General features: G+C 36.7%; 1 long non-coding RNA gene across 1 annotated transcript; it reads left to right on the forward strand.

The window, feature by feature from the left end:
• The first annotated feature begins 10,920 nt into the window (after positions 1-10,920).
• On the forward strand, positions 10,921-11,423 carry LOC131622045 (uncharacterized). Its single transcript, XR_009289749.1, has 3 exons — positions 10,921-10,996; positions 11,078-11,176; positions 11,297-11,423. It is a non-coding gene; the product is annotated as an uncharacterized LOC131622045 (long non-coding RNA).
• The last annotated feature ends 14,515 nt before the right edge of the window (positions 11,424-25,938 follow it).

Raw genomic sequence — 25,938 nt, forward strand, 5'->3', positions numbered from 1 at the left:
GCATGACTCACCTCAAAGAATCTTCCTCTTTCTGCAGAAGATTGAAGAGCAAGGCAAGAGAAGTAAAGGCAAGGTGACTTGGTCAAGTTTTCAAAGATTTTTAATATTTAAAAATCAAAGTTTCAACAAAGCTCATCAATGCTTTTAGCTTAGTTTTTAAGCAGCCCTTGGCTTATAAATAGGCTAGTATACTTCAATGTAAGGAGGACACACGAAATAGATCAAAGATATAGCAAGAACACACTTCATATTTCAAAAAAATAATCAAAGAAACTTCAAAATTCGTATTCAAATTTGCAGCTAGTTTCAAAGCAAACTAAGTCCATAAATCACTTCCTGGAACTTATTTGAGTAAGTTCAGATCCATAACCAAGTTCATAGAGGCCTGAAACTCGAGTTCTCTCACTCTCCGATTTGGTAAACTTTCATTTAGTTCAAATTCAAATTTTATGCGTTGTTAACATGTCTCATGGCTATGGTTGAGTTTATAATCACCATCAGATCAGGTTTGAACCCTAGCATGAGAGTTCTAACGTCCTGAACATAGGTTGCCATTGTCAACCGTGAGTTTATGTTTCTCTTCGAATCTCTTAACACAAGCACTTTCAGTCCAAACTAACCTCACCAATGGATTCCCAGGCCTCGATTTAGGGGGGTAGGGCCTTCATTTGGTGTTTAAACTAACGTTTTCGCAGGTTTGGCAAGCTACCTCGCCGGAGAAGACAACCGGAAAACACTATTCCGGCGGTCAGCAAAGCTAGGGCAGGGTTGACTGCACGCGTGGCTCCTTCCCTCGCTCCTATTGGCTGGTCAATAAGTCTGTGGCATGCGTGGCAAAACGTTATAACATGATTGGCTCTGGTTTAAAAACGTGGACCCCACATAACTAAAAATCAGAAAAATAAAAGAACAAGTGGACTGGGCCTGTACGTAGTGATATCCACACCCCTGGTTTCTGGCCCAAAAAGCATCTCTTGAACTAAACATAGTTCTTTTCCAGATTTGCTTAGCACACCCCCCTGCAGGTTTTAATTAATAAATCTCTATATTTTGCATTTTTATTAAAATCAACCAATCATAAAACACCAAAAATATTTTTATTTTTAGTTTTAATCTGATAAAATGTTTATTTATTTTTAGGCATAAAAATATTAATATTTTATTTAAATTAAGGCTATTTTGCATAATTAATTAGTATATAATTATATATTTGCTTTTTAATTATTCTAACCAATCAAAAAATCATAAAAAAAAAATTGTTCTTTGTGTTAAATATTGTTTATATATTATAAACTAATTTTGTACATATTTTGAATAATTTTATCTTTAAGTTTTAATTATTTGTATAATTATTTGCATAATTATGTTTTAATTAATTTAAATCAATTTCAAATCAATTCCAAAAATTCCAAAAAAAATTAGTTTTGTTTTAAAATTAATTAACAAATATTTTGTACATATTTTAAACTTAATTTCTAGGTTTAAATCAATTTTCATGTTTTTTCTTCATTTTAATCTAATTAATCATGCATTAATTATAAGTAAAACCAATCATAAAAAATCCAAAAACATGCCTTTTATTTTTCTTGCAATTTAAAATTCCTAGATAAATGTATAGGATGTCAAATTCATGTAAATAGGCTAGTTTACATTTCTTGCACAATCGATGTAATAGCGTAGATTTACTTTCCGCACTTTACATTTCCGCATTTTAATTTCCAGCAAAATATAAACTGCGTGTATGTCAAAGATAAAATTGAACCGTTAGATCACTAAATTCAAAGATAAATATCTGAATCCAAACACAATCACACTTGCACCTCTTAAGGTAATCCCTTCTCATTCCTTTCAAAATCAAAGTCAAAATTCCACTGTTTTGAGTACAAAATCGAACCTTGCTTTTATATCCGGTGAAAGGATAGATTTTTAAAGGAAATAGGATAAAGACCTTACAACTCAGGGTAGACCTCCTAGTTTGCTTGCTCAAATCAAAACAAACAAAATTCTCATACACTGTTGATTTTTCAAAACTTTCAAAAAAAGACAATACTTTGTATACATCCAAACACGGGTTATTACAAAGTTAACGTTCTTTTCAAAACATCTTTCGAAAGATAAACAAGCATTTTGTATACATCCACACACGGATCATTACAAAATTCGATTTACAAAAGTATTTGAAACCACATATGAGCAATTTCAGAGCAACTGAAAAGTGATCGAAAAACAAGTGAGCTAAGCAAACTTAAGAGCCCATGGATAACCATGGATACAAAGGGTGCTAACACCTTCCCTTTGTATAACCTACCCCCTTACCCAGAATTTCTTAAAGGTCTTTTTTCTGTTTCTTTTATAAACCTTTCCTTAATTGGATAAAATAAAAGGTCGGTGGCGACTCTGTGATATTTTCAAAAAAATGCGAAAGCATTAAGCGGCAAAAAAGAGTCAGTTCACGTATCTCTACAGATCAGAGGTATGGCCCGGTATTAAAAAAAAATCGGAGGTCCACAATGAGCCTTTCATTCTAGCCTCTCAAGCTAAACAAGTGTTCTATGTCAATGATCCGACAAGTACGAAATGGTCTATAGTGCTTTTATCTAACAAAATAATTGATGAAAACATTGGAGATCAAGGTGATATTGGTGTTGACATTGAATCTTGTACAAGAAACGATCAAAATGAGAATGAATCTTGTACTAGAAATGATCATAATGAGGGTATTTGGATCAATCCAACCGTCCACATTGTTAAGAGACGCGTACAACACAATCCTACCAAGAAAAGAAAGAGACGTTAGTGAAAAAGGTAATAGTATACATATTCCGACTAATGTGTTTTATTCAATTTGTACCGATTGTTATATATTCAATTTGTATAGTTTTTTTCAATTTGTATTCCGATTGTTACAATACTTATTCAATTTGGGTGCATATGTTCGTTTTGTACATAACTTTTGAATCATGTATCCGTTTGTCGACTTCTTTACATGTAACTATACTATTTTGACGATTCCGGAGCTGCTCATGCACTTATCTTTGCATTTCGGGACTGTTTTTTTAATCGGTTTTGCTTCTGCCCATAATCAAAAGTCGAGCTTAGGGTCTGAATTTCGGAAAACCGACTTCATTTTTGAGTCCGTGAGGACGTTTTACCATAGCCATGTAAATTTCGTTCAATTCCGACAACTTTCTTTTTAAACACTTATTTCGATTTCGCCGATTTCGATTCCGATTTACTTGTACATGCATGGTTACTTTGACTTCCATTTGACTTGTATAGATTGTTAACTTATTAATAGTGTACTAATGTGCTTTAGTTTGTTTGATACAGGTCAAATGGCTAGTAATCAAGAAAACTCACAAGAAAACTCACAAGATAGAGATGCTCCGGATACAAATCCTCCACCTGATACATCATCAACAGAAGTTGCACGAGGCATCACCATTATGAAGGGAATCGTTCGAGATAGGGACAAAGGATTAATATATAATTTAGAATGGAATTCTGATAAACCATCAATTGGTTCTAATGCTGCAAAGTTGACAAGCTACATTGGTACACTTGTTCATTTGCATATTCCAATCTCCGTATCTAAATAGAATCTGAGAAGCAAAGCGTTGGACGAGAAAAAAGATATGATTTGGGATGAGCTTAAGGTATCATATATGGTTGTGTTGAAGCGGTAAAGCGGCAAGCAACAAAAGTTTTGGAAATATTTATCCGGGAAATTATCGTCTCCACAGGGACTAGTGCATTGAACTGCCGTTCAACAGTTTCAAAGTTATGAGTTTGGATTGAATTTGTTAAAGATAAAAAATGGAAAAGTAAATATTAACACAAAAAGAATTCATTCTTTAGATAGAAGAAACTATCAAGTATTGCATATAATCTACTCTTCACAAACTTAAACTTATTGACCGAATATACTCAACTTGTAACCTATCAATATTACCACATGTCAACAACACAACCCACAACATTATCTAAGTGACGATCTCTCAGACACCTAAACAACACATGAGAAATCCGAGCTTCCCGTAAATGTCGATCTCTCAGACAAACACGACCACTCAGACGCATTAAGCACTGACACTAAGTGATTATCAACCTAATCCATCTCTGCAATTAAGTTAATAGAAAATCATCCTAGATAAGCATTAGAGCCCTACATCTCTATAGCAACTCAAACACATAGCAACAAAGCAACAATCTAAGACAATAATCCATAAAAATATGAAAGCAAGCTTTATATAACATAATAGTCAACAAATATACATGAGATCATAGTAGATCTACATAAAACCCACAAATGAAACCACAAAGAGAAGAAAAGAAGAAAAACCCAAAAATCTCCCGGTTTGTCGGCTCCGATTGATGAAGGATTCAACCCCGGATCATCCATTTGACAGCTCCAATGTGTTTTCTAGCATCTTTCCACTCAAAAAATGCTATTGGATGGATTGGAGCTCTAAAATATCCAACCATCCTTGAAAAAATGATTTCCAACAGCTTTATTGCGTTTTCTGCCGACACTGCTTCGCCCGGCGACTAAAATGGTTCGCCCGGCGACTCCAGGCAGTAGCAAATCACATTTTTGGGCCAGTCGAGCTCGCCCGGCGAGCCTAATCCTTCGCCCGGCGAGTGACCCCAGTAGCAGAAAAATTCTGCACTGTTTCGGCCATAACTTGAGAACCGTAACTCCGATTTGCGCCCGGTTCGAAGCGTTGGAAAGCTTATTCCATGCTCTATCAAATAATGAATGAATATCAACTAAATTGATGATTTATTTTTATTTGATTTTGAGATTTATTCGTTGATTAGTTGCTTCCGTTGCTCAAAATCGCGCGTTTGAAGCCATGTCTTCGACACTTTATTGCTCATGCTCCAAATACGCCTCAATACCTACAAAATGAATAGAAAACTATCAAATGATACATAAATGAATCAAAAACACAAGTATACACAAACTAAACGTATTTACATAAAAGTTGGGTTTATTCAACTGAAATTAACAACAAAAAGTCGACAAGTGCACTAAAAAGTATATGCAAAAATAGCTACAATTTGCACTTATCAAACTCTCCCCAACTTGAACTTGTTTGTCCCAAAACAAGAATCAACTAACTCAAGGAAACAAAAGCAATATTCAAGCAATTACGCAACAACAAGTTTTGAAACACGGACAAATGTATGACTCAAATGCAAAACGGTACACACAAAGTAAATACTTACCACTAAACTACGACGATAACATAAACATGACACAAATGCTAAATACAAAGAATATGCCAAACATTCTAAAACAACACTAGTTCAAAAATGAATCACACCTAGCACACAATCATCGGTAGATGAAAAACACAAAAATTAGGTATTTTCACTCACCAACAATCTTGCAAACAAAAGACTAAATTATGCCGTCATCCAAAAATCGTATTGAAAATAAAAACGCAAGAATCACAAGGGCTTTTCAAGGTTGTAGCATGGTCTGGTGAACAAACAAGGGATAATTCCTAAGGCTAATCGAAACAAAATTTACTTGCCTAAACCTAAGGGAGTGATCAACTCACAAAAGTTCAAACACAAAATTCCAATCAAACTTCCTCATCAACCCACATTTCACACCAAAGCACCATACTTATTTTCACAATTATTCAAACTCTTTTTTTTTCAAGACTTTTCTCTTTTTTCTTTCTTTTTCTTTTCACTTTTTTTTCACATATTTTTTTTTCTTTTCTTTCAACCTCATAGCAATCAACCAATAAGTACACAATCATTCTCTCCCCAACTTGAATTCAACCATATTATCAAAATGTGAATACTCCCTACTTTCTAAGGCAAGGTAAAAATTCAAACCAAAAATCATGGTTAAGGGTTCAAGAAAACAAAGAATCAACATCCATACAAAAATGAGAACCAAACACTCATAGACAAGCATTTAGCAAAAACAACATGGACATTGACAAAAAGGCTCAAAGGAGGTACTAATGATCACACACTCACAAGGTGAATTGACTATTTGGCCAAGGTAGTTGTGCTCAAAATGAAACAAAAATGCCTTGATCACTTTCATGCAATTATACAATCAACACACATAAAAGATTAAGCATAATAAAATCTAGTTAAAACAAGAATGTGGTCTCCAGCATATGTGAACAATGGAAAGCTACCTCACAAAAAGGTGGGGACTAAAGTGATTCACAAATGAACAAGTATACAAAAGAATGAATGACATAGAAGTTGTAAAAAGCCTAAGTAACATGAATATGCTATAGTATAGAAAGCGATAAACACGTACCTTGAACGTGTACAAAACTTTAACAAAATCATTACCATACACTCGCAAGTCGAAACGATCAAACTTGGAAAACCACCTCAAATTCCTCAAGCTACTCAAAACAAGCTCAAAGACAAACACACAACTATTAATATACACAAACTAAAAGACCATATGAAATTGTCTAAACAAATTTAAAAGTGAAGATTTGAAATTTAAGAACTGGTCCGATCTAAATTTGTTTAGACAATTGCATCACACTACTTAAACTAAACACAAACTAAAAAGAATAAACATGCTTGTTTTACGTCGTAAGCTCGACGCCTGTTATTAAATAAAGTTCCATCAAGTTACTTCCGTCCGGCTATTCCTAACCACACACAAGCAAACGTGAAAGGAAAACAAACAATAATATAACAAATGTACAAGTATAGAAAACATGTGAAAGTATAGTAAACATATACACAAATATAGACAAGTAAGAATATACAATATGTTCAATATATACAAAACTCCAAACAAAAGAAACTATTGCAATGCAAATTCAATAAAACACCAATCCCCGGCAACGGCGCCATTTTGTTGAAGCGGTAAAGCGGCAAGCAACAAAAGTTTTGGAAATATTTATCCGGGAAATTATCGTCTCCACAGGGACTAGTGCATTGAACTGCCGTTCAACAGTTTCAAAGTTATGAGTTTGGATTGAATTTGTTAAAGATAAAAAATGGAAAAGTAAATATTAACACAAAAAGAATTCATTCTTTAGATAGAAGAAACTATCAAGTATTGCATATAATCTACTCTTCACAAACTTAAACTTATTGACCGAATATACTCAACTTGTAACCTATCAATATTACCACATGTCAACAACACAACCCACAACATTATCTAAGTGACGATCTCTCAGACACCTAAACAACACATGAGAAATCCGAGCTTCCCGTAAATGTCGATCTCTCAGACAAACACGACCACTCAGACGCATTAAGCACTGACACTAAGTGATTATCAACCTAATCCATCTCTGCAATTAAGTTAATAGAAAATCATCCTAGATAAGCATTAGAGCCCTACATCTCTATAGCAACTCAAACACATAGCAACAAAGCAACAATCTAAGACAATAATCCATAAAAATATGAAAGCAAGCTTTATATAACATAATAGTCAACAAATATACATGAGATCATAGTAGATCTACATAAAACCCACAAATGAAACCACAAAGAGAAGAAAAGAAGAAAAACCCAAAAATCTCCCGGTTTGTCGGCTCCGATTGATGAAGGATTCAACCCCGGATCATCCATTTGACAGCTCCAATGTGTTTTCTAGCATCTTTCCACTCAAAAAATGCTATTGGATGGATTGGAGCTCTAAAATATCCAACCATCCTTGAAAAAATGATTTCCAACAGCTTTGTTGCGTTTTCTGCCGACACTGCTTCGCCCGGCGACTAAAATGGTTCGCCCGGCGACTCCAGGCAGTAGCAAATCACATTTTTGGGCCAGTCGAGCTCGCCCGGCGAGCCTAATCCTTCGCCCGGCGAGTGACACCAGTAGCAGAAAAATTCTGCACTGTTTCGGCCATAACTTGAGAACCGTAACTCCGATTTGCGCCCGGTTCGAAGCGTTGGAAAGCTTATTCCATGCTCTATCAAATAATGAATGAATATCAACTAAATTGATGATTTATTTTTATTTGATTTTGAGATTTATTCGTTGATTAGTTGCTTCCGTTGCTCAAAATCGCGCGTTTGAAGCCATGTCTTTGACACTTTATTGCTCATGCTCCAAATACGCCTCAATACCTACAAAATGAATAGAAAACTATCAAATGATACATAAATGAATCAAAAACACAAGTATACACAAACTAAACGTATTTACATAAAAGTTGGGTTTATTCAACTGAAATTAACAACAAAAAGTCGACAAGTGCACTAAAAAGTATATGCAAAAATAGCTACAATTTGCACTTATCAGGTTGTTGTTATTATCTTGACGATAATTTGTTTAAATTACTTATACTAACACACTTTATGCGTATGTTTTTTCGCAGAGGTCTTTTAACATACCAGATGAGCGTAAACGCTACATACTTAGTTTGGCCGGAAAAAGATATAGAGGGTGGAAAGCTTTTTTAACAAACACCTATCTTAAGGATAAAGATGGAAACTTTCTTGAAGAGGCACCGGGACGGCCAAAAAAATATGAGCTCTTCATTAAAGATGAAGATTGGGCTGAGTTTTTAAATCAAAGAGAGGAAGCTTTCCGGAAAAGGAGTGCCACAATTAGTGCGAGAGCATCAAAACCCGCGTATCCATACAAAAAAGGGCGTTTGGGATATGCGCGCTTAGAAGAAAAAAATGTAAGTAAATAGAAATGCTACGTTCTTATTAATTGTCTAAATGTGTTTTAATTGACGATTTTATCATTTGTGTCAATGCATAGTTAGAGGAGACGAAAAGTGAGGAAACCTCACTTCCAGTACATGTGTGGTGGAAGGAAGCTCGTGTGGGCAAGAATCGAGCTGTTGATCCCGATGTTCAAAAAGTTTATGATGAATGTGTAAGTATAACACTGTGTCTTTAATTAAATCAAATGTTTATTAATATATAATTGATTTTTTATCTCCACTAATAATTATTGAAATGTAAATGAATTATAGGAGACCATGTCGCAATTGGTATCTACCAGTGAGGACCAGGATAATAGGAGCGTACTTAGTAGAGCACTAGATGTTCCTGGGTATCCCGGTCGGGTGAGGGGTAAAGGTCATGGTGTGACTCCAACCTCTTTCTATAAGCATTCTAGGAGAAGAAATCCTATCAATGAAGAAGTGTTGCAAAAATTGCAGGAATTACAAGCACAAGTCTCTGAATTGCAAAGAGATAAAGAGGTGTATATGAGAGAAAAGTGCAATACTTCATCGGTGAAAGAAACTAGTGATAAAGCTAGTATCAACTGTCAAAGAAAATTTCCCGAGGTAATTATAAATTCTTTTTCTTACAATTGTTCTATTTTATTAATGATAATGACTCTATATTTATTATTGGTTTAGGGCATTTCATTTTGCCAACTATACTTATCGTCACCGAATCGTTGCGTAGTTGGCAAGGGAAAAGTGCACAACACTTTGGGAGATTTACTTCACCATAGACCGCTCCCGGATGGACACCTGAAAGTATCAGTTGATGTTGTATTAGATCATGATGCGGTGCTACCGGTACCCGACATGGTCTCAAAGACAACATTGTTGCGAGATGCAATAGGGTCATTTGTTGCATGGCCCTCGGAGCTAATTATCATTGGTGATGAGGTATGTTAAAAACCATTATGAATCATTTAGTTTTTGAATGTCAACTCTGAACCGTTACGTTAACTATTTTTTACATGATAATTTTATACTACTCTTACAAAACCCGCAATTAAGGGTAAAGGGATTTTGCAGGAGGACGAGTCTGTTGCATCACTGAAAGAGGTACATTTAAAGTGTTAATATATGATCTAAATCTAAAACTGCATGATTTTATAATTTACCTAAGTTATATGATTTTTAGGTATCTGCTCGAGGGTCACAACAAGTGACGCAACAAGTTCGTAGCGTACCGCCCAAGGAAAAGGGTCCTCCGAAGGCCGTGGCAAAAAGAGGTGCTTTTGTGCCTCGACACCGGCAGACGCTCGGAACACTTGTTGATATGTCAGATTTGAAGTCAAGTTGTCTCCGTGAAATTGCTATGGATGAAGCAGTCTTTGGTATTGAATTCCCCGTGCATGTTGGACTAGACGACATGAAAGAGATTTTTACGCAAGACCAATTAGGCGTCAATAATGTTCACTCATACATCTGGTAATCCGATTTATTATTTAATTAGTTGTGAGATTGATCTAAATATATTATTTAATTAGTTGAACAATTTATTTACACATTTAAATGAAAATAATCTAATGTTTGTTATGTTTTTATTTAAGGTTGTTGTATTACAAATGGTTGCGCGGGACTGAATTGTCAAACAGATTCCAGTTCGTGTCTTCCTCCCATTGCAGCGGACAAACAATTGCTACGGAACCAGATTCAGTTAGACAGCGCTTAGTCGATAGATTCATGAGGTCCGGCAGTACAGAAAGCCTTTGTCTTTGGGCGTATAATACCCGACCAGTGGGGTTAGTTTTTCATTCTTGGTTCATCTAATCTTTGTTTCTTTTGCGTAGCAAATCTTTCATATAAACTATTGTTTTAATTTATAGAGCACACTGGTTGTTGCTTGCTATCAACCCTATAAAAGAAGTGGTATATTTTCTGAATTCGGTAGATGGTGAGTGGACAAATTATCCAGCTATGAAGTCAACGATTGATACGTAAGTGAGATCATTCTAAACATTCGTGTATATTTATATATTTAATTATTTGTGAGATTGATCTAAATATATGCTTTTATAATTTTGTTAGATCAATACAAGTGTTCCGAAGTCAAAGAGACGCACAAGTATCCCAGACTAAATCAAAGAACATTACTTGGATCAAAGTGCAGGTACATTAATTTTTACAATTTTGCTATTAATAGTTATGCTACTTGATAAAAAAAGACAACTAAAAAATCTTATTTGTTTTTCTATGTAGTGTCCGCTACAGCGAAACAGTACAGATTGCGGATACTTTGTTTTGAGGTTTTTGAAAGAAATCCTTCAAACGAATCAATTAGAGATTCCAATCATGGTATGGATTTATAACTTAGGATAATTTCTTATAATTTATTACATTTAACTAAATCATGCATATTATGTTTTTGTTATGTAGTACTTTGATGACTTCTATGCTGCTTCTTACACGAAACTTAAGTTGGAAGAAATCAAAGAGGAATTGTGTCAATTTTATATTCAGCGACTATTCATATAGGTATGAATACAATATTGTGTGAAAAGTTTTATGAATACATTATTGTGTGTTGTGGGGACTGTTTTGAAACTTTGTGGGGACTGTTTTAATTGATCGTGTTGTTCTGTTCATACTTTGCAGGACCAGGACCGTGCGCTCGTCGGATTTTGAGAATTTCGGGCTTATATTCTGTTGATGATTTAGTTATATGTATCTATTGTAAACATGTGAATTGAACTATATTAATGGTGTATATATTTTATTTTGGTATATAATGGTATTTTAATTTATCCATGGTGTGGTCTCGTTTTTTTTACCTCCCCGTTTCACTTGGGAGGACGGCACGCTAGACCCTTCACGCGAAATTTGGAAGGAGAATGCGCCCGGGATGGGATGAATTTTGTTTCAGTTCTTCCTACGATATCACACGAACTTTCTTATTGTCCTACGAGTAGGAAAGGGAAAAAAGATCTCAACTAAACCCTAGGAGTTTGCTAAGTGTGGGGATTCACCTAGACTAGAAATTCTGGAGTCCGGGGGGTCGGTTATACATAGGGAAGAGTTTAAGCACCCTACATATCCGTAGTACTCTACGGGAACCTTCTCTGTGTCATTGTGATTGTGTTTATTGCTAATGATTGGGAAAGTTTCTCCTTTGTGTTAGGAGAGAGAATTGAATTGATTTAAAAAGAAGACAAACAGACAGACAAACAAACTGACTATTTTTGGTATTTTATTAGCTCGCTGAGATTCCTTGTGAACCTCATGCCTACATATCCCTAATGGAAGTCAGAGCTTAATGTAGTTCGGGGAACTAAATAGGGGAATTGAAAGATTTTTGGTGCCTTGCTTGAAGCTCAAGGTTGAAGCTTTGAATTAAATCTCTGTTTACAATAAAGAGACATGAAATCATCTTTACAGAGAGGTATTTCTACTATTCCACCACAAACATTTTAAAAGTGACAGAAAAGCTAAAAAAATGATGTTTCATTAAGAGGGGAGTCTACTTGGTTGATCAAGTGTGACAGCCATCGTGCCTCTAAAAATGAAAGATTCTCAACCAAATTAGGGAAAGGGTCGTACAAGTCTGGGTGTGTTGCCAGAGCATGCCTTTCAGTGTCCTAAATGGGAGAAATGATGATTTATTTGAAATGATGATTGTTTGAAATGATTGTTTGTTTGTGGTGAGATAAGAGAAATATCTACCTATGAAGATGAGCTATGTCTATCTATTGTTTGAAAGATTTGATTTTTTAGCTGGCTTGAATGAGGCCCAAGCTTGAGGCTTTTGATTGATTTATTGTTTTTTTGAGAGAAAAACTCTATTGGGGAGAATTTAAACTAAAGAGTTTTTGTGTTCTGTACAAAGCGCAGAATTGAGGCTGACTTTATTTGGAGAGTGTTTATTTGATGGATTTTATTTGGTGTTCTGTACAAAGCCCAGAATTGAGGCTGACTCTACTTAGGGAGACTCTATTTTTGTTCCTTGTATGAAGCCCAAGGTTGTGGCTAACTGCTGAGGATAAACTGAGTTTTTTAAGACTATGGATGACTCTATTTTGTGTGCCTTGTACAGAACCCAAGGTTGTGGCTGACTCTTACCTGTGGAAGTTATTAATTTGTGCCTTGTATGAAGCCCAAGTTTGTGGCTAACTCTAGCTAGGGAAAACATTATTTTCTGCCTTGTACAAAGCCCAAGGTTGTGGCAGACTTTTAAAGAAACTGAGTATGGAAGACTTTATGGGGAAAAGATCCTTAAGATTAGGAATCTTTGACACAGGGAAATGTGGTTTATCTGCCTTGTACAAAGCCCAAGGTTGTGGCTAACTTAAAAATGAAAGACTCACTGGGGGAGTTTTATTCTGCTAGAGGTTTTAACAAACTAATTTATTTTTATGTTTTTTGGAAGCTAACCCTTTCCAGGGATTTTGACTCAGTTGGAGAAATGGTCTATTAAAAGACTGAACTTTTATCATGTTTTTGGAGGCTGACCCTTTCCAGGGGTTTTGACTCTCTTGGGGAATTTATCTCTTAAAGGAATAAATCTTTGGATTTGAAGGAGTGATGTTGGAGGCTGACCCTTTCCAGGGGTTTTTTGTTAAAATGAAAGAATGTGTGGAGGCTAACCCTTTCCAGGGGTTTTGTTGAAATGAAAGAATGATGTGGAGGCTAACCCTTTCCAGGGGTTTTTTTTTGAAATGAAAGAATGATGTGGAGGTTAACCCTTTCCAGGGGTTTTTTGTTAAAAATGGCAGAAAGATTATCTAGTGGAGACTTCTTGTTTTAAAGCCCAAGATTAAGGCTGACACTTGCTGAGGACAAGAAAATATGGATCCTAGACTCTGCTGAGGAAGATTGATGAAGATAAGGGTGACAGAGACTGTCCATGTCTCTCATTCCAAAAAGTGTACTCAATATGAAATTGGGACAATCTTAGCTTGTTTAAAGTCTGGTTTTAAAGAATGGAAGAAACTCACCAGCATAGGCTAAAAGGTAACTAAAGACCAGTTCCTATGTTTATAAGAAACCTGATGGGTCCTTGTATAAAATCTCAAGAGGAAGCTGGAAATGCTTTTAAGAAGCCTGTGGGTCCTTGTACAAAGCCCAAGAGGAGGCTAATCGAGGGTCCTTGTTATAGCACAAGAGAAAGCTATGTGGTTTTGAACTTATTTTGGCTTTAAGCAAATGGGTAAGAGGTTTCACCGGGAATAATTCCTCTTTGGGTGGATGTGTCCTAGTTTGGGTTCTAAGGCTTTTACCAAGATGTTTCACCGGGAATAATTCATCTTGGGGGTTTGAACCACAGATCTCTAATTAGGAAAGAGCCTTCACCGGGAAGACATTCTCAATCCTAGGCCATATTCCTATAATATATATATATATATATATATATATATATATATATATAGTTTAACTGTCCTAGGGTTTACACTCAAACGTAGTTCTAAACAATATATAAACAGTTCTATATTTGACAGTAATTTAAATAAAGACTGTAAATTGAAAGCTTGTAAAGCCTAACCTGGATGGAGTGGAGGCCTTTGAAGAAGTATGTACAAAGCCTCACCAGCAATTTTATTGATGACAGTTGATTATTTATGATAAACAGTTGAGGTTTTGAAAACAGAAGAAGTGAAGATGGACAAAGGTCACATAGGTATCTGAAGAGTTTCACCGGGAATAATGTCCTTCAAATACTAGAAGAATGTTTTGAAAACAGAAAGAAGATTTTGTAAATACAGTTTTGAAAACAAACTAAGAAAAGAAAAAGGTGTTGGGACTTACACTCTATTAGAGGCCCAATGAAAAAATGATTTACTGTTTATGAAAACAGTTGGAAAATGATTGAAATGATATAAGGTTTGGTTGTTTGAAAACCTTAATCATCCGTTTAATCGGAGATTGGAAACAGTTTTTGAAAAATTGATAAAAAGTCAACTTAAATAAGGTAAAGACAAAACCTAACCTCACTAAGACCTATATGATTAGGATTTTATCATAAAATTATTCACAAAGTAGTTTGGTCAAAACAAGATAAAAAATATATATTTAAAGTATTTAAGAAAACACTTAAAACATACTATTTTAAACCTAATAAAAACACATGAAATAAATAATATTTTTATGATTTTTTTGATTATTCACGAAATAGATATATCAAATGACAAGTGTGTAAAAAATGAAATCAAAATGAATTAATTTGATTGGTTAAATAATTGTTTAAAGTTGTGAAGAAATCAAGTGGAAAAAGTGATAAAAAATAGGGTTTTGTCACCAACCAGGTTTGAACCCACGCCCTTTATGTTACCAGTCCAAAACAACACCACTGAGCCAACGCGCGCTTGGTGACAAATGAATGGTTCCATTGCGATTCATATATTACTCAAGTGCATAGAAGAAAAAAAAAAGAAATAAAATCAAAAGGTCTGGGGCGAGGGGGATTCGAACCCCAGACCTTGGGCACTCGCAACACACAAACACTCTTTACCACTGGGCTATAACGATTTAGTCGTTTATGAAACAACTACCATTCAAAATAAAAATAACTTTAGCCCTGGATTTGAATTTTGCGCGCCACCACCATTGTCATCTTCAACCTCTAGCTTTTCGATTTTTGAAATTCTGAACTCTCTCAACTCTCAACCATTTGCAAAGATGTAAAGACCAAACTTGCTCTAAATTCTCTCACGATTTCAAATATGTAACTAACATGAATTTATATTAACTACATCTACTGAATCATCTAAAATACGTGAAGAACCCTAAAATTTGAAATTTAAATTAAATGACCATACTGAAGTATAAATGACTGATGATAGAGGGTTTTTAATCCTCTGATGATGCTGAATGAAATGGTATCGAGCTTTAACCAAAAAGGTACACGAATTAAAGAGGTGGAGTTGAGAAACTTACCTCTGAAAATGGAGGTCGTGAGGATGATAGAGAACACCTGGGCTTGTATGAGTGATCCTAAAAGCTTCCTTGGGACTCAGTGATGCTAACTGAATGCTTATTGTGACTTCAATCCTTCTGAATTGCTCTACCCGACACCTTCGATTTGAGCTTCAAGTGGACATGGAGGGTGATGAATCTTGAGTTACAGATGAGCTGCAACCATCTGAACAGCTTCACTATGACCTAAGGAACGTGTCTGGATGCTTTGCTTTGTTGGAGACCTTCTGAATTGCTCTATGGACCTCCAACTGCAACAGCTCCAAAGTGAGAGCAACAATGGTGTTCTTCCAACTATAGAAGTGATCCAGGTGCTTGGATCACCTCAAATGAGCCCCCTTGAGATGTTAGAATGCTTACTTTCCAAAGAGAAGTTTTGGTTTGAAGAAAACGATTCTTCTTGCCAAAGAACTTTGAAAAACCATAAGCATGAGAAGACAAAGAGAAAGCAAGGAATATGGTTGCTTTGGTGTGTTTTCTGAATGAGAAAGAGCCCTCTATTTATAGGCAAATGGTTCAGTACTGATTGAGAGAGTGAGCTTGCTTAGTGAGGTTGATTTGGTTTCTTGGCTATGAAGGAATTTCAAAAATATCCAAAATGCAATGATGGGAATTTTTGATTCCATTTGATCAATCCCCTAGCCCTCGATTTTGCTTGATCTTAGGGGACAATTCTGAGACAGAAATGAGCTCTAATTGGTTGGTGAGAAGATTCCTTGGGTGATTCATCAATTTGCCATAAATTCCCAAATGTAATCATTACATAATCACATGTTCTTGTTTTGGGAATCTTCCTCAATTCTTATGCTATGGTGAAAATGAATGCATGGCATGTTTTCAGATGTGTTATGGGTCGTGTAGCATCCATAAGTGAGGTCATGTGCACAAAATTTCAAAGTTCCAAAATGGGGCATGACCTATAATTTCACTTCATGAGGCCAACTTTGAACAAGCATGACTCCTAGCTCAAAATGAATTTGGAGAAGGTTGAGCACAATTTGGAAAGCCCTAAACATCTACTTCAAATCATTAGTTTATGGTTTCTTCAGAATCATTTGGGAAAATTGTGAAAAATGAGCCCAAAGTTGGATGAAAACTAGGTTAAAAACACTTAGAAAAATTTCTAAGTTTTTATGACCTAAAGCTTCAAAATTCCAAATCTCTTAAATGGTTGATCTTTTGAAAAAAGTACCTATGTAAGATGTTGTTTTATTTTGCAAGATCTACAACTTTCATGTTGGAAGTTTTTTGAGTTGTGTAGGTGAAATTTTGAGTTCCCACAATGCCCTCAAAAACCCTAATTCCCGACTTTTTGCTCCTTGATGAATCTCTTTGAATTTCTTTGGTCAAATGATTTTAATAACCATATATTGATGATATTGATATTTGGAAGTCATGGTTTGACCAAAAATCTTAAAAGTCAAAGGTGATCCTATACAGTTGACTTTTCCCTGATAAAGTGAGATTTTGGACTTTTGTGTAGAATCAAGATCTTCTCCTCATATGGGTGATGTAAATGGATTATATTGAGGTAGTAGAAGTCCTTGAACCATGTCTTGAGTTTTGGATCCATGTCCTAATTAAAAAGTCAACTTTCTTGGTGAATTAGGTCAAAAACCCTAATTGTCGACCAGATGAAATTGATGACTGTGGATCTTGGCTTGGAGTGTAATGCCTCATGGATATTGTCATATGATCTATTTGAAGATGATTGATGTCTTTGAATGATCCCCTGGGGTTTTCTGGGGTTTCCCAAATGTAATCCCTGATTTTAGTCCTTCATGGGGCTCAAAACCCTAGACTGGGTATCAGATGAACAAGTGACTGCTCTGAGTATCTATTTTGTCTTTGATGAAAAGTCTAAAAGATATGACATCTCAGGGGGTCAAAAATTAGGGTATGACAGATGCCCCTATTTAAGTTTCTTTCATCTGGAGGGAGAGAGATTAATATCTCGATTGCTTCAGAGGGAAAGAGACTTAAATACCAAAGAATGCCCGAATTTTTGGGCGTTCTTGAGATGTTGCAATGATGAAAATCTTTGTATGACTTGATCCCGTTGTCGCACTGGGCGAGGGATAGGGAGACAAACTCCTGTAGAAACACGTAATGTGGATTCGGGTGAATGGATGGCAAAGAAACATGCGCAATCCATCTTCTTCAACTAAGAGTTGATACTTAGAAAAAGGTAAGCAACCTCCCCTCGTTTCGGATGTCCATATCACGAAACTGGTCTCAGTTGTGATAACCTCCCCTCGATCCGGATGTCTGTATCTCGGAACTGGTCTCAGTTATAATGACGATAAACAACCTCCCCTCGTTTTGGATGTCCATGTCTCGAAACTGGTCTCAGTTGTGATAACCTCCCCTCGATCCGGATGTCTGTATCGCGGAACTGGTCTCAGTTATAATGACGATAAATAACCTCCCCTCGTTTCGGATGTCCATATCTCGAAACTGGTCTCAGTTGTGATAACCTCCCCTCGATCCGGATGTCTGTATCGCGGAACTGGACTCAGTTATAATGACGATAAACAACCTCCCCTCGTTTCGGATGTCCATATCTCGAAACTGGTCTCAGTTGTGATAACCTCCCCTCAATCCGGATGTTTGTATCTCGGAACTGGTCTCAGTTATAATGACGATAAACAACCTCCCCTCGTTTCGGATGTCCATATCTCGAAACTGGTCTCAGTTGTGATAACCTCCCCTCGATCCGGATGTCTGTATCGCGGAACTGGTCTCAGTTATATTTGGACAATATCTCAGATAAAGAGAAAATTTCCAAAGGTTTGTTTCCTCACCAAACTTCTCATCAGCACTTGGAGATGAGACGCCATTTGATGGTAATAAAGAAACTTCACCATCTTTCCTTTCGACTTGACGTCTTTGAAAGAATGTCATACGGCCTTATGATCTTTTGAGGGGCTAATGACTTTGCTTGAAAGCGGGCGAACTATTTTCGGGATGAAAACCACCATTTGTTGACTTATGCCAGGGAATCAACAAACTGTTTTCCTAAGAGGAAAACTGCCATTTGTCGACTCTGAAGGGGATGAAACATCTCAGAAACAGACAAACTGTTTAAAGAAGCTGCCATTTGTCGATTTCTTGAATATTTAACAGACAAATTGTCTTTCCTTGGGGAAAGACTATCATTTGCTAATTGCTAGGGGAACAAACTGTCCTCTAATGGGAGAGACTGCCATTTGTTGAACCTCTGAAAATGGAGGTGAACAAACTGTCTTCTGCTGAAAGAGATTGCCATTTGCTGACTCCGCTGGGGATCATTCGTCGATCCGCAGGGGTGGAAACAAGTCGTTTTCCGTGGTAGAAAACTGTCGTTCATCGACTCGTGCTGAGGAATTTGAACTATCTTCTTGAAGAAGATTATCATTTACTGGCTCCGCTGGGGATTTGTTGAAGCATCTCCCTGGGAGAAAACTTGTCGCTTGTCAACTTTGCCGGAGAATCAGAGTTATTTTCCTGATGCAAATTGTCATCCATTGACCTTGCTGGGGATATTCAACAACTCTGTGAGGAAGGCAAATGCGAAACAAACTCATCTTGTCTGAAGAAAAATGTCGAGCGTCGCTCTGCGAGAGAATCTCAGCTGGGGAACTCCAAAAGTGAACAAACTATCTTTTTAAAGGAGATTGCCATTTGTTGACCTGCTCAGGGAGATCCTTGTGTACGAAACGTTGTCTCGAAGAGGAAAGTTCCTCCACAACTTACAGGGGAAACTTGAGTACATGCCTTAATGACTTGGGCACTAACTAGACTATGCAATTATGATGTATGCATGAAAATCATGATAATTATAAAATGTAGAGTGAATGTGAATAGAATTGTCGCGGATGTGAAATCCTATGATAGGACTTGAATTTTGTGATGATCAGAAGATGTCTTCTTCTTGAGAGACGCACTCCGTTGGGGATATCTGGTTATCAGTTGCCCGCTGTTTGGAAGTGAGTGACATGATTTTAAAGTGAAGATCCGTCATCGGGAGATGTTCGCAAAGCGACCTCATGGGGAAATTTGGGTTCCCGGAGTCTCAACCGTTCTTGGAGCAACTGTTGTTAGAACAAGATTTGTTCTGATCAATTATCTTAGTTTTGATGATAACAATAATATGAATTTTGCTTAAGATAATATGGTACTCTAATCCAATACAATTTCCCTTTCAGGAAATATATAAAGAGTACGCATAATTCAGCGCTCAGAAGCTTTGTCTCAAAGGGTTCAGCATGCAACATCAGAACATGGTCTGGCAAGACATCAGAAGATGGTCGAAGCAGAATCAGAACATGGGTCTATGGAAGCATCAGAAGAACAAGAGAACAGAAGCACTGAAGTTCTGATGGTATCACGCTCAGAAGCACTTCAAGGTCAGAAGATCAGAAGATGCTATGCACCAAGCTGTTTGACTCTGATGATATTCAAACGTTGTATTCACAAACATCAGATCAGAAGGAAGTACAAGTGGCAAGCTACGCTGACTGACAAAAGGAACGTTAAAAGCTACTAAAGGCTACGTCAGTAGACACAGCGTGAACAAGGCTCGAGGTAGTTGACAAAAGCGTATAACATTAAATGCGATGCTGTACGGAACACCCAAAGCATTAAATGCACTCAACGGTCATCTTCTCCAACGCCTATAAATATGAAGTTCTGATGAGAAGCAAGGTTAACGATTCTGCACCAAAACAACTCATATTAAACTTGCTCAAACGCTGTTCAAATCAAAACTCAGAATCTTCATCTTCATCAAAGCTCACTACATTGCTGCTGTAATATATTAGTGAGATTAAGCTTAAACGTTAAGAGAAATATCACAGTTTGTGATTATCGCTTTTAAGAAGCAATTGTAATACTCTTAGATTTGATTACATTAAGTTGTAAAGAACTAGAGTGATCGTGTGGATCAGAATACTCTAGGAAGTCTTAGAGGTTATCTAAGCAGTTGTAACTAGAGTGATCGTGTGGATCAGTAGACTCTAGAAAAGTCTTAGAGGGTATCTAAGCAGTTGTTCCTGGAGTGATCAGTGTGTGATCAGAAGACTCTGGAAGACTTAGTTGCTGACTAAGTGGAAAACCATTGTAATCCGTGCGATTAGTGGATTAAATCCTCAGTTGAGGTAAATCATCTCTGCGGGGGTGGACTGGAGTAGTTTAGTTAACAACGAACCAGGATAAAAATAACTGTGCAATTTATTTTTATCTGTCAAGTTTTTAAAGCTACACTTATTCAAACCCCCCCCCCCTTTCTAAGTGTTTTTCTATCCTTCAATTGGCATCAGAGCGCCGGTTCTAAGGTGAAAGCACTTAACCGTGTTTAGAAAAGATTCGGGAAGAGAAAAACGCTTCAGTAAAAGATGGTTGATGAAAGTGAAAAGTCTACACCTGCATCTACATCTGGCTCTGCTGAGCAATACAACGGTAACAATGGTTATACTAGACCGCCGGTATTTGATAGTGAAAACTTTGAATACTGGAAAGATAAACTGGAAAGTTACTTTCTTGGTCTAGATGGTGATCTATGGGATCTTCTGATGGATGGTTACAAACATCCAGTAAATGCCAGAGGCGTAAAGCTGACAAGGCAAGAAATGAATGATGATCAGAAGAAGCTTTTCAGGAATCATCATAAATGCAGAACTGTTTTGCTGAATGCTATCTCTCATGCTGAGTATGAGAAGATATCTAACAGGGAAACGGCCTATGACATATATGAGTCCTTGAAAATGACTCATGAAGGAAATGCTCAAGTCAAGGAGACTAAAGCTCTAGCTTTAATCCAGAAGTATGAAGCCTTCAAGATGGAGGATGATGAAAACATTGAAAAGATGTTTTCAAGATTTCAAACTCTTACTGCTGGATTGAGAGTTCTTGACAAGGGATACACCAAGGCTGATCACGTGAAGAAGATTATCAGAAGCTTACCCAGAAGATGGGGTCCTATGGTGACTGCATTCAAGATTGCAAAGAATCTGAATGAAGTTTCTCTGGAAGAGCTTATCAGTGCCTTGAGAAGTCATGAAATAGAGCTGGACGCAAATGAGCCTCAAAAGAAAGGTAAGTCTATTGCATTAAAATCCAATATCAAGAAATGCACTAACGCTTTTCAGGCTAGAGAAGAAGATCCTGAAGAATCAGAATCTGAAGAAGAAGATGAACTGTCCCTGATCTCCAGAAGGCTAAATCAACTCTGGAAGACCAAGCAAAGGAAGTTCAGAGGCTTCAGAAGTTCAAAGAAATTTGAACGTGGAGAATCTTCTGATGACAGAAGATTTGACAAGAAGAAGGTCATGTGCTATGAATGCAATGAGCCTGGACACTTCAAGAATGAATGTCCAAAACTTCAGAAGGAAAATCCCAAGAAGAAGTTTCATAAGAAGAAAAGTCTTATGGCAACCTGGGATGAGTCAGAAGACGATTCAGACTCTGAAGATGAGCAGGCTAACTGTGCGCTGATGGCGACAGAAGATGACGGATCAGAATCTACATCAGAATCAGATTCTGAAGAGGTATTTTCTGAACTTACTAGAGATGAGTTAGTTTCCGGTCTAACTGAACTTCTGGAACTCAAGTCTCAGATTAGTCTCAAATACAAAAAGCTGAAAAAGCTATTTGAATTTGAAACAAAGAAGCTTGAGTTGGAGAATTCTGAATTAAAAGAAAAACTTTTAAAATTATCCAATAATGTTGGATCTCCTTCTGATTCAGAACAATCCACTCCTAGTCTAAACCATATTCTGAAAGAATATGATTTAAGTTTCAGGAAGTTCTTATCTAGAAGTATTGGCAGAAGTCAGCTAGCTTCTATGATATATGCTGTGTCTGGAAACAAAAGAGTTGGCATTGGTTTTGAGGGTGAAACCCCATACAAACTTGAACCTGTTGATGAAATGAAACTCACATACAAGCCATTGTATGATCAGTTCAAGTATGGCCACTCCCATGATATTAGGCACACTTCACATGCTCAAAGTTTTCACATAACACACACCAAAAAGCATGTGACACAACCTAGGAAATATCATGAAACTCACATTAAAAATTATCATGCTGTTCCTCCTATTGCTTACAATGTTAAACCCAAGTTCAATCAGAACTTGAGAAAATCTAACAAGAAAGGACCCAAGAAAATGTGGGTACCTAAGGATAAGATTATTCCTATTGCAGATATCCTTGACTGCAAAAAGAACAAAGCACAACATGTCATGGTACCTGGACTCTGGATGCTCACGACACATGACAGGAAGAAGGTCTATGTTCCAAGACCTGGTGCTTAAGTCTGGAGGAGAAGTCAAGTTTGGAGGAGATCAGAAGGGCAAGATAATTGGCTCTGGAACTATAAAGTCTGGTAACTCTCCTTCCATTTCTAATGTACTTCTTGTAGAAGGATTAACACATAACCTCTTATCTATCAGTCAATTGAGTGACAATGGTTATGATATAATCTTTAATCAAGAGTCTTGCAAGGCTGTAAATCAGAAGGATGGCTCAATCCTATTTACAGGCAAGAGGAAGAACAACATTTATAAGACAGATCTGCAAGATCTTATGAGTCAGAAGGTGACTTGTCTTATGTCTGTTTCTGAAGAGCAGTGGGTCTGGCACAGAAGATTAGGTCATGCTAGTTTGAGAAAGATTTCTCAGATTAACAAACTGAACCTGGTCAGAGGACTCCCTAATCTGAAATTCAAATCAGATGCTCTTTGTGAAGCATGTCAGAAGGGCAAGTTCTCCAAACCTGCATTCAAGTCCAAGAATGTTGTTTCTAACTCAAGGCCATTAGAACTCTTGCACATTGATCTGTTTGGCCCAGTCAAAACAGCATCTGTCAGAGGGAAGAAATATGGATTAGTCATCGTAGATGATTATAGCCGCTGGACATGGGTAAAATTCTTGAAACACAAGGATGAGACTCATTCAGTGTTCTTTGATTTCTGCATTCAGATTCAATCTGAAAAAGAGTGTAAAATCATAAAGGTCAGAAGTGATCATGGTGGTGAATTTGAGAACAGATCCTTTGAAGAATTCTTCAAAGAAAGTGGTATTGCCCATGATTTCTCTTGTCCTAGAACTCCACAGCAAAATGGAGTTGTAGAACGAAAGAATAGGACTCTGCAAGAAATGGCCAGAACCATGATCAATGAAACCAATATGGCTAAGCATTTCTGGGCAGAAGCAATAAACACTGCATGCTATATTCAGAATAGAATCTCTATCAGACCTATTCTAAATAAGACTCCCTATGAATTGTGGAAGAATAGAAAGCCCAACATTTCATATTTCCATCCTTTTGGATGTGTATGCTTTATTCTGAACATTAAAGATCATCTTGGTAAGTTTGATTCAAAAGCTCAAAAATGTTTCCTTCTTGGATATTCTGAACGCTCAAAAGGCTACAGAGTATACAATACTGAAACATTGATTGTAGAAGAATCAATCAATATCAGGTTTGATGATAAGCTTGGTTCTGAAAAACCAAAGCAGTTTGATAATTTTGCAGATTGGGATATTGATATATCAGAAGTTGTTGAGCCAAGAAGCAAAGCATCAGAAGCAGAGCTTCTCAGAAGCAAAGAATCTGAAGATCAAGTATCAGCTTCTCTGGAGAATCTAAGCATTTCTGAAGAACCATCTGTCAGAAGATCATCCAGACTCATCTCTGGTCATTCAGAAGATGTCATTCTTGGAAAGAAGGATGATCCAATCAGAACAAGAGCATTCCTTAAGAACAATGCAGATTGTCAATTAGGTCTTGTATCTTTGATCGAGCCAACTTCTGTTGATCATGCTCTAGAAGATCCAGACTGGATAATTGCTATGCAAGAAGAACTAAATCAGTTTACAAGAAATGATGTTTGGGATCTTGTTCCTAGACCAGATGGATTCAATATAATCGGCACAAAATGGGTCTTCAGAAACAAGCTCAGTGAGAAAGGTGAAGTGGTAAGGAACAAAGCCAGACTGGTGGCTCAGGGTTATAGTCAGCAAGAAGGGATTGACTATACAGAAACCTTTGCACCAGTGGCCAGGTTAGAATCTATTCGTCTATTAATTTCATTTGCCATTCAACATAACATCACTCTCTATCAAATGGATGTTAAGAGTGCCTTCTTAAATGGTTATATAGATGAAGAAGTTTATGTCCATCAACCTCCTGGTTTTGAAGACTCTATGTCTCCTAATCATGTTTTTAAACTAAAGAAATCATTGTATGGATTGAAACAGGCTCCCAGAGCTTGGTATGAACGCTTAAGTTCTTTCCTTCTGGATAATGGTTTCACTAGAGGAAAAGTGGACACTACTCTCTTTTGTAAAACCTTTAAAAGGGATATTTTAATTTGTCAAATATATGTAGATGATATTATTTTTGGAACATCTAATGCTACACTTGGAAAGGAGTTTGCTGAGTCTATGCAGGCTGAGTTTGAAATGAGCATGATGGGAGAACTCAAGTATTTCCTTGGAATACAAATAAATCAAACATCAGAAGGAACGTATGTTCACCAAACCAAGTATGTGAAGGAACTTCTGAAGAAGTTTAATCTTCTAGACTGCAAAGAAGCCAAAACTCCTATGCATCCAACATGCATCCTAGGTAAGGATGAGGTAGGTAAGAAGGTAGATCAGAAGTTATACAGAGGTATGATTGGATCTCTTCTATATTTGACTGCTTCTAGACCTGACATTCTGTTCAGTGTTTGTTTGTGTGCTAGATTCCAATCAGATCCTAGAGAATCTCATTTAACTGCTGTTAAGAGAATTCTAAGGTATCTGAAAGGTACTACTAATGTTGGCTTAGTTTACAGAAAATCTAAAGAATACAACTTAGTAGGATTCTGCGATGCTGATTATGCTGGAGACAGAATTGAAAGAAAAAGTACTTCAGGAAGTTGCCAATTTCTTGGAAGTCATTTGATCTCCTGGTACAGCAAGAAGCAAGCAACTATTGCTCTATCAACAACAGAAGCAGAATATGTCGCTGCTGCTGGTTGTAGTACACAGATGCTCTGGATGAAGAGTCAGTTAGAAGATTATCAGATATATGAGAGTAACATTCCTATATTCTGTGATAATACTTCTGCTATTTGTTTATCTAAGAATCCTATTCTTCATTCAAAAGCTAAACATATTGAGATTAAACATCATTTCATAAGGGACTATGTTCAGAAGGGTGTTATATCTTTAAACTTTGTTGATATAGACCATCAATGGGCTGATATCTTTACAAAACCCCTGGCTGAAGATAGGTTTAAGTTCATTCTGAAAAACATCAGTATGGATTTATGCCCAGAATGAGAAGATGAGAAGTTCTC

The sequence above is a fragment of the Vicia villosa genome, unplaced genomic scaffold (assembly GCF_029867415.1).
Source record: "Vicia villosa cultivar HV-30 ecotype Madison, WI unplaced genomic scaffold, Vvil1.0 ctg.000024F_1_1, whole genome shotgun sequence".
NCBI classification, from domain to species: Eukaryota; Viridiplantae; Streptophyta; class Magnoliopsida; order Fabales; family Fabaceae; genus Vicia; species Vicia villosa.